The following is a 9,685-nucleotide window of genomic DNA, read 5'->3' as shown; positions in this document are numbered from 1 at the left end:
ATCTCTTGGTACTCAGTGTGCTGTGGTTTGGAATGACTTTTGCCAACTCTTTTAAATTCCTCTGAAAAAACAGACGAGGGCTGTTTTAAAATGCATTTGGATAAAACTGTGCTGCCAGATCTGGACAGGTCTGGACATGATTGCTGTGCAGTCCTGCATACAATTACTTTATGATAGCTCGGCAGTGTGGTCTGATGTTGTCTGTGGTTTGGAGAGACAGGGGAATACAAACAATAAAAACAAGAGACAGGGGAAGTCCACAGACTTTAAAATAGACCACGATCAGCTCTGATAAAGGGGCCTGAGGTTAAATGCTTTCTGGGGATTTATCTTCCCTTTTGTCGTCCATGCTTGCTCTATGGAATATTTTATCAATCAGAATGCAAATCCATGTCTCCAGCGTGCTCAACCAACGTGTATGCAAGTTAACTTGCGTGTATGCAAACTATCCGCAGGAAGTGATGCAAAACCAACCTGTTTCCATATCCTGGGTCATAGTTCATCCACAAAACTGAGTAACATAAATATAGTCGTGACAAAAAGCCTTGCCTAGAAACTGGGACATCTGCCAGGGAAAAGATTACACATTGCCAAAAGTCTCTTTTATACCAGTTATACCAGCCTATGCTTAAAAATGGTGTGTCAAAATGTGTCAAAATGGCTTTTTATCTTCTTTTAAATATGGGCCATCAATTTTCTTTTACAAGGGGAGCAAGACTTTTTTTTCCCTGTGTTAGCCACTTTGTTCTGTAAAACTATGGGGCAAGACATGATTCGCAATTATTAGGGAAAATACACCTGTAGACTATTTCTGTACTCATTTATCCAGGGGGTGGTGGGGTACAATCAATAGGAAGTAAAAAAGGCAATAAAAAGAGGCACGGCTTTGGCAGAGGAGGCCTTTTACTATAGGTTTCCTTTGTGCTTTGGAAAAACCAGAGCAGAGAAGACAGATTTGAAAATCTGACTATTTGTGGAGTGAGCAAGTGAGAAACGAGAGCGAATGCAAACAATGGGTTATAAGAAGGGGTACAATCACGACTGAAGTGCTTCTTTGCACAAGGAGTGGCTAAGCTCCACAACAAATTGCCCAGCCGTGCTTTTGAAACAGATCCCCCTTGGATTCTTCAAGAAATAGGTGGTCTTGGTCCTTGGATCAAGTTGCTGCTGAGCAACCAAACAAAAGTCCATGTTTCATTTCTGGTGCTTTTAAGTGCAGGGGGTATGGACCAGGAGGTTCAAACATATGGGTAACACTGGCAGTCAGAGTGGCAGTGACCCCTAGTTTAGAAACCCTGCACTGGCATTCTGCACTTTCAAGAGCCGAGTAATCTCATCACAATAGCTAGAAGCATATTTTCACAAAGTGCAGAGACGTTGCACAACATCAGGGGTTTTCTGCTGCAGGAAAGCATCTTTCATCTTTCGCGGTGAGTGGATCCTCACTTCATGCAGACAATTCATTCCTGAGGTCCGGTCTTGATACAAATCTCATTTGGGTGCCGGGTGTTTGCCAGAAGATCAAAATGTGGGAATTCCAAGCGGGCTTCAGTTTTCACCTATACTAGATGTAGTGAGTGCCCAAAACACACAACCCTTTAAGTTGAGTGAGTGAGAATTACAGCAAATAGTTTTGCTACAGTATGAATACATGGTCAAAAACACATTCATTGGCAACAGGAATCTCCGTGAGAATGATTCATTGTCAGATCATACGGTGGGCAGTGGGCTCAGAGAGACTGGATGTATTGGCAGTGAGCATGCGACAAATATGCATTTAATTATTAAAGACTGTGACTGAAGCAGAAAGGTATGCTGATATATTGGGTTAAAACCAATATGGAGTAAAAGCTGGAGGCATCCTCAGGGTTACTGACAATAACGTTTTTCCCTGGAGCACAAAGGAAACGAGACATGGATTTATTGAATACCAGTTTGAGTTTTCGCAGGCAAATAACCTAAATCTGCTCTCGGGGCTATTGAAATACTTCGTCGTCTTCTGTGCAACCAATATTGTCTTGTAAACTGTCTCGTAGGGTTCCTTAAACTTTAATAATACTCACAGAAAGCAATTATCTAAGTATGGGACGTGATCATTCACCCATTTGGGATTAGTTTTCTAGGGGAAGCTCAAGAAGTGATTGACTTGGAAGAGGTTGTGTATTGATTCCCCTACGTCTTAGTTGTCCAGTCATTCCACTTTGTTTAGTTAATAAGGACCAACAAATGCAACCTCAGGTCCTGGGTGTTAGTGAGCGACTGCGTTCTGCTCTCTTTTCTAGCTTCTCTCTTCTTTCCAGGGATCATGACAAGTGTTTGTCCAATTGTTTAAGTGTTAAACACCCCAGTCAGTCATTCTAACAACCTCTAAAGAAATACCATCTGCATTAGTGGAAAATCAGGTGATAAAAACGGGAGCTCTGCTGCTGTTTCACCGCCTGCTTTAGTGAGCCTGGAACTGTTGCAGACACTGGCTATAGGGAAATGCTGAAGAAAGGAGTTCCACAGTGCTGCGGTTTTCCATCTCGGACCAAATCTGCATTGTGTTCATCAACAGGTTTCTTTTTTGATGTTCAAGAGGCTCCTTTCCCAGCTTTAAAAGCCCCATCTTTGCTACCGGCTGCAGAATCCAAACGGCTCTGCAGCGAATTCATCAACACTGCAAGTGGTCCAACCACGTGTGGCTGTTTTTCAGCTATAAAGGAAAACTGGTTTGAGGCCAGCTAGACAGCCAGACAATCCTGAGAGACCGAAAGGTGAAATGAAATGTTAATGTTGGAACTTGTTCTCAAACGACAGTGGCTACGAGCGGTTTGAAAGGAAACCACGAGGAAACGGTACACCTACTGCTCTTGCGGCTTTTCTTTTATTTCTCTCCCCTTTTCTGAAAGATCCTGGCGGCTTCCCAGTGAAGAGCTGCCCAGGTAGGTTTCTGCCATCCCATGTTATGCCAACTTTAATAATAATAATAATAATAATAATAATAATAATAATAATAATAATAATTCCTCACACTTATATAGCACTTTTCTAAAAACTCTACTCAAGGCACTTTACAGGTAATGGGGATCCCCTCCACCACCAGTGTGCAGCCCCACCTGGATGATATGATGGCAGCCAGAGTGTGCCAGAGTGTGCCACAGTGTAGGAATGACTTGACCCACACACTTTATGGCAATAGAGAAGCCAGCCAGCCACCTTTATGAAGGCTTTGACCCTTGGAGGTCAAAGGTTAAATATTACAGGAAATGCTCTTAAGAGCCTTCAGTCTTCATTACAGCAGGTTTTGTACTGCAAAAATAAAATCATCCTGTACAAAATTCTCCCACCGTGGCTGGTGTTGATTCTGTACTGTCATGCAGCAGTCTGAAAATAGTGTGTTTGTCATCATTAACCCTTTGATTTCCAGATTTAGGCTTCCGCCTTGATGTTGTTTGTGTTTTATGTTATGTAGAGATTTTTTCCTAGGCTGAGAAGGAAATCGGGTGAATGAAATCACTGATCTCGCCTTGGAGACCAAAGAAACCTGAAATATTACAAATGAAGGATATTATGCACAGGTGGATTTCAGCAGTGGGTGGTTAAATCCTTAGACCTGGTGGAAGCTTAAGAGACTCCATTGTTTGCAGACTTTATAGTTGCTCTTGACAACCTGTGTTGCTATTTAAAATTCTACAACACTTAATTCAAGGATTATCTACATCAGGGGATTGAGAAGCAAGCATCAGAACATGCTGAACCGCAATATCCACTGTGTCATCCACGTCTCGCATGTTGAACCTGCCTGGTCATTATTTCTGGACCTGCCCCTGGTCTTCAATACACTCTGGTCACTTCAATTCCTCTTTTTTGTCTTTTTTAATTATGAGAGAGTTTGAGTTCTTAGAAGAGGGTTTCTAGAAGACGTTGAGCCCCTCCGGATCAAAATGCTAAGCTGGAGGTGTGTAGCTATGGCAATAGACGTTCAGCCTTGGGCCCGCAGTCATGCACCAAGACAGGCAATGGAATAGAATTGCAAATGTATCACCTCCATCTTGTTCTTGGAATTTCACAGCAATTCTTCAGGTCTGCTCGTCGCAGTAGGGCTCTGTGTCCCAGCGTTTGGGGGCATTTTTCACATCCTGTTGTCTTCTGTTTGGCAGGTTCAGTGAAGTCAGTGATGTGTTGATCACAATGTCGGATTGTCCCCCTGGGAAAAGGTGCAGATCATCTCTGCTGGGTTAGTATGCTTGACTCGAGTGTGAAGGCCTTACATGGTTCAGTGTTAAAATGAAAGCATCCGGCATGTGTGTAAATGCATCTTCCCTGTAGGCTGCACATTTCATAGTATGTAGAATATTTAGACCCCCCCAGCTTGTGCAGTACACTACTCCAGCCATTTGTAATAGCATCAAAAGGAGTTTTTATTTTTCATTGTTTCTTTCTCTAAATATAACTGTCAGTAAATAAAATACAGTGAATTACTGGTACTTGTAAACACCCAATTTTGTTACATGATAAATTTGCAAAGACTTAAAACCATGTTTCCCTGTGAAATCATAATGACTCAAGATGAGTGCAAGCTCTTATTGCCTTACTAGATCGTTTGGTTACTTGTAGCTAATTTAAGGTCTCACCTAGCTGGGTTTGGAAAGACGTCAGGACATGAGCTCTGACAATGTCACAAGGTTGCTTGTTCCACACTCCCACAGCCCTTTGCATACAAAAGTGCCTGCTGTTCTCAGTTTTAACAGCACTTCCTCGTACTTTCCAGTTGTGTGCCCTGGTTCGTGTTTCACTGTTTATTTTAAAGAAGTTCACAGGCGAGGGTCTTCTGCAATTTTCTACCGTGTTTGAGACTAAAAAGATTTAGTTCTACCAGCTACTGGGAACAGCATGTTCTTTAAAGCCAAGGATTAGATGATCCTAGTGTTATATGGTTGTAACAATATTTAGTTGTTAACATGGTGCCAACCTGCTGGAAGAGTATTATATAACTACTCCTAATGCACTAGTGCACGGTCTCAGTGTCTTTATTTCATGGTGAGAGTCATCATTGTTGCTCGTTTTTTTGCATCGTTGCCAGTGTTTTTTTTCCCTTGATAAATTCCAGGTGCAGGAGCAGACTGCTGGTGACTCAATTCAATTCATGTGCGATGGATCACACATGACCTGGCTCCCGCCTGGTGTGGTAAATCCAAAAGCTCATTCCCAGACGAATCTTTCACTTTCTTTTTGGTTTTAATTTGTGGAGTTGTGAGGATTTGCTGACTCAGGAAATGGCAAGTAAGAGATTTCCCCCCATCAGATGCAGGTCTGGAGCTGATCCCTCTGTAGCCGAGCAGCAGAGCTCTATGCACCAGTGACATGGTTTTGTCTTTTCTGCCTTGTTGTCAGTCTGGACTTTTCAGGAGAAAGAAGAATTGGCTTTCAAGCATTCCACAAGTACCTAAGAAAGTACTAGGGGAATCCCTGCTGCAGAGTTCACAATGGGAAAATTGTCATGGCTTTATAATTACCGGCATCACAGCAGTGTATTTGTTTCTAGTCATTTGTTTATCACATTCTGGGAAAAAAAAGAAACTTGGTCTCTTCTTCTCCATAAGTTGCTGATCTCTAAAGTGCACGACAGGTGAAAGCTCTGCAGACGGGATGCATTCCACTGCCATCTGCTGCTGTGAAGCCCTCAGCACTGGAGCACTGAATTACTCAGGGGTGAAATACTGATGTCAGATGTGCTGCGTCTATGCCATCGGGTGTAAAGACCTGCTCTGCTCTAGGATTGCACAAATGGACCAATGTTCTGATACAGCCGGCGAAAAAACATTTTTATTAATAAAATGTATTTCTTAAAAGAGCCTTGCCGTTTAACATTAATATCCAAACATTCCCCTCGTCACTTCGGCGCTTATGCTATGACTGCAAACACCAGGACATCAGACTGAAACGTACGCCTGGATCTCTCGGAGTTGAAGAACCTAAAGGAGCCTATCAGGTGATCTCATTAGGTTTCTTGAAATTAGCTAAGGGTGTCTGCTTCGGCGGTATGGCTGGGCACCTTCATTCCGATCCGCACAAAGACGCTTTTAAGATTTATTTTCTAATGTATGCAATTCTATCTGTTATGCATTGGAGGCGGTGTTCCATTTGTCTTTACAAAATAAGAGCTTGCATCCACGAAAATCACAGTACACCCGTTCGATTCTCCTTTCTGTATCTGTTCAACGCGAGCACTTCCCTCAAATACTGTTGCGTTGGGCGGATCGGTCACGTAGGTGTTGCGCTGTGGAGCTGCCGGCTCTCTGTAAAGCCACTGTCGCCATCTAGTGGATAGACTAGGCGATTGCAATAATTTTAATCAGTTTTTTTTTCTGGAGCAGCAACCGTAATCAACTACACTAAACTCCTTGTTTAATTGACTAATAAGGCGGAAACGTGTGTCCATTAATACCGAAGTACTATTAAATGACCAATTATGTTTTTTCAACTCAAAAGTATTATATGAGAAATATATATACTATTTATACATATGCTTTTGGATCTTTTGAAATATTTAAAAAAAAATCAAAATTGTTCCTATTTTTTGCAGTCAAAACTGTTCCTGCAGGGAGGGGAGCTCCTGGGAAAGTTGAGGTTCCTCTGGAAGAGGTTAGTGGGACCAACAGGAGGAGCTCACCCAGTGGCATGTGTGGTCCATTATAGTAATGGGGACACTATACTGTAAAAAGGTGCCATCCTTCAGATTAGATGTAAAATGAGGTCCTGACTCTCCTTGGCCATTGAAAATCCCAGGGCATTCCTTGAAAAGAGTAGGGGTGTTACCCTGGTGCCCTGGCCAAATCCCCCCCTGGGCTTTACCAGTCATGGCCTTCTAATAACAAGGAGGGTGCTTCCCTTTGGCCAAATATACAATAAACTCCTTTTCTGCTCAGCAAAAAGGTCTCCAGTGGATTTTTACCCTACACTGTAAAGAGATAAAGCAACTCCAGCAAGTCCTGATCTCAAATGCGTGGCTGCTTAGTTTGCAGACAGCGCAAGCGTGAAGGCCTAAAATGCACCCGCGCGTCGGTCACCTTCTTTTCCTGATCACGACATCAAAGCAAAGCAGGCTTGTAACAACTCGGCTATAGAAAAATATTTTATTCTATATAAATCCACATCTTATACCTATGAAAGCATAAAATTCAATCTGTGATTGTTATTGTTTTATAATTGAAAGAAAAAATACAGATACTGTACCAAATCAGAAATGGTCAAAGGTGTAATTCACATCCACATACTTACACAGTCAATGTCTTAAAAAATGTCACTGTCTTCTGTCCATATTGTATCTGGTTGCCTGTCAGTATGTAGAAAATTGTGTTTTTTGTTACATTTGCATCTGTGGCTTCTTATAAAAGGGTCAGACTGACAGTTCAAAGTCAGAACAAGCAACACAGTTTAATGCCCCAGTCCGGTGCCCCTGTATGTACATTTCTGCTTGTTTCACAAAGTGCTTGGGTCCAATTGTTCATTTTCACAAAAAAAGTCTTTGTTGGTTGGTTGGTAAACAAAGCTGTGAGACTTTTTTTTTTCGACAGCCGCACTTCAGATGAAACTTCATACATGTTCCACATTTATAAGTCTGGGGTGGAGCTGCTCAAAACCATTTGCCCCACAGAAACCTTTATTATTCCTTTCTTCTGTTTGTGTGATAGCGACCTTGACAAAAAAACAATCAAACCATATAAAGTGCCCTAAATTCACTTTGTGCTACACTGTAAAATGCTCTTCCAGAGCCTCTTCAGTGCATGTGCACTTGAATGTGATTCACAAGTAGATTTTAGATCCTTTTCTTGGCCAAGTTAGTTATCCTGATCCACAGCTCTTAGCTGTTCCTGGCTTGGCATTCAGTTTGTAGCCTTTGCATAATGGCTTGACAACAGAAGGACTCCAGCCAGGCCAGCGCAGACCAGCATCAAAACTATATCCTATTCCATCTACGTCTTCCTCAGCGCGGACAGAGAGATGAGAAGGAGGTGTATTCCTGAAGGTGGGATGATTTTCTTTATTTTTTTCTGCTTGTGTTTAGAATGCAGTGGAAAAGATCGGCAGTCACCGGAACATTGGTGATGTGTTGGGTTGCCGCACCTGTAGGGGTGGAGGAGTTTCATGAGACCAGAAGGCAGGGGTGTGTGGGGTAAGACAGCCTCTGTCTCTAACCCAGAGGTCCGGAAGAAACGTTTTATTCTCATCCTGCAATCTTCTTTATCCTTTCCAGGACTCTCACCTGGGGACAGACAAACATTTGTTCTTTAACTTGTTGGATGTCATCAGATTAAATAGGTTTCAAAAATACGAAGGCTGGAATTCATTCAAAACTTCGATCCACCTGCCAGTTACAACTTGCCCACCATAAAACTAGATACCAGCTTTTTATTAGGAATCATATTTCGTTAGACATCTAACCAATGAAAATCAACCCATTGTCACGGACGTCCAAAGGGACTAACCGTGGGGAGCAGGAGAGCGGAAAAGACCCATATGCGTAGCGGCGAGACGGGAAAAAGGCCCAGGCTCATTAGTGCTAAGAGTTCAGGAATGCCGTATAGAAACCTGTGCCCTCAGGGAGCGGACGTGGGGCGCCCTGGTGCTAGGCGGGTCTCAGGACATCCGAACGTCAATACTGAGCGAGGACAGAGTGCAAAACCCAGAAATATATAGCCCAAGGGAAAGAGAGGGACCGGAAGGACAACAGACCGGAAACTAGGGACAGGACAGAGAAGGAGCGCCCTCTGGCTGCAGAGGGTGTGACACCCATTTGTTTCTAATTTGTGGTTGCTATGCGGATCAATGTTTTAATAATACCTGAACCTACGTTTAGCTGCTATTCATTCTGTTACAGTTCTTTTATTAAATCTACACCATTGCATGACGATTGAGATGCAGTCCTCTACAGTTTAGTCCAGGCAATGGAATAATCAATGCTGGTGTGCAGTTTTAGCCAAACTCCTATTCCATTAGAGTTTATAGATTAATATTTAGCTGGATGCTGTTAACTGTAAATGGCAAGTGCTGTTACAGACCACTCAAGAACAGAGCCCCGCTCACTGGAGTACTATTTCTGTGGGTTTTTTTTCTAATACTTTATAGCAGGTAATGTGCATGGTCCCAATATTTTTGTAACACAAGCGCATTCCACCCCACTCTATATTCACACCTACCGCTTCATCTTCACTTCTGTGAGCTCAGTCAACTTGGCTGAGTTGCATGAGGATCTGAAAGAAACAAACAGACAAAACACAAAGGCCTTCAGCCCTGATATCAAAGTGAGCACCAACCACACAATCGAATTCTGAATGCTAAAAATGCTTGGTCTGCATTACCTTTTCTAGGCAGGTTAAATACTAAACTCCAGATAGCAGTTTCAGTTTTCATATAAAGGCTGGGCTGATACAGTTTTCATTTTGATGCATCTTATTTGTGAAAAGACTGGGGTCTTGTACAGTTCGGAGGAGTTTAGTAACATAAGTACCAGAGCAGGAACCTTGTCAATTAATGGCCCTGATGAAGAATTTTCCTGGCTTAACTTTTGACCTTTGTGCGCAGAAGTTCGTCAAGACATTGTTTTTCGGTGTGATGGCCAGGCTGTGTCCTGTGTTGTCTGTGTCTGTAGCTGAAAAACCAACTTGTCTGTCAGTCATCTGATACTTGCACGTCAACCTCT

At 42.6% G+C, this 9,685-nt stretch overlaps 1 protein-coding gene and 1 long non-coding RNA gene across 3 annotated transcripts in view; one reads left to right on the top strand and one right to left on the bottom strand.

Annotated features, from left to right (window-relative positions):
* Positions 1-4,079: 4,079 nt before the first annotated feature.
* LOC138227694 (uncharacterized) lies at positions 4,080-5,834 on the top strand. Its single transcript, XR_011185089.1, has 2 exons — positions 4,080-4,219; positions 5,093-5,834. It is a non-coding gene; the product is annotated as an uncharacterized lncRNA (long non-coding RNA).
* Positions 5,835-7,105: 1,271 nt separating this feature from the next.
* The window catches only part of LOC102694275 (leucine-rich repeat and fibronectin type III domain-containing protein 1-like protein), an 84,336-nt gene continuing 81,756 nt past the window's right edge, over positions 7,106-9,685 (bottom strand). For both annotated transcript variants that reach the window (XM_015340885.2, XM_069186322.1), the window contains exons 4-5: positions 9,183-9,236; positions 7,106-8,248 (exon numbers count right to left, since the gene is read on the bottom strand). The gene's annotated coding sequence lies outside the window, so the exon portion shown is untranslated. The remainder of the gene's footprint in view (positions 8,249-9,182; positions 9,237-9,685) is intronic.

Source organism: Lepisosteus oculatus, chromosome 3 (assembly GCF_040954835.1).
Source record: "Lepisosteus oculatus isolate fLepOcu1 chromosome 3, fLepOcu1.hap2, whole genome shotgun sequence".
Classification (NCBI taxonomy): Eukaryota; Metazoa; Chordata; class Actinopteri; order Semionotiformes; family Lepisosteidae; genus Lepisosteus; species Lepisosteus oculatus.
The sequence above is the reverse complement of the archived record's forward strand: the minus strand, read 5'-3'. Positions and strand labels throughout refer to the sequence as shown.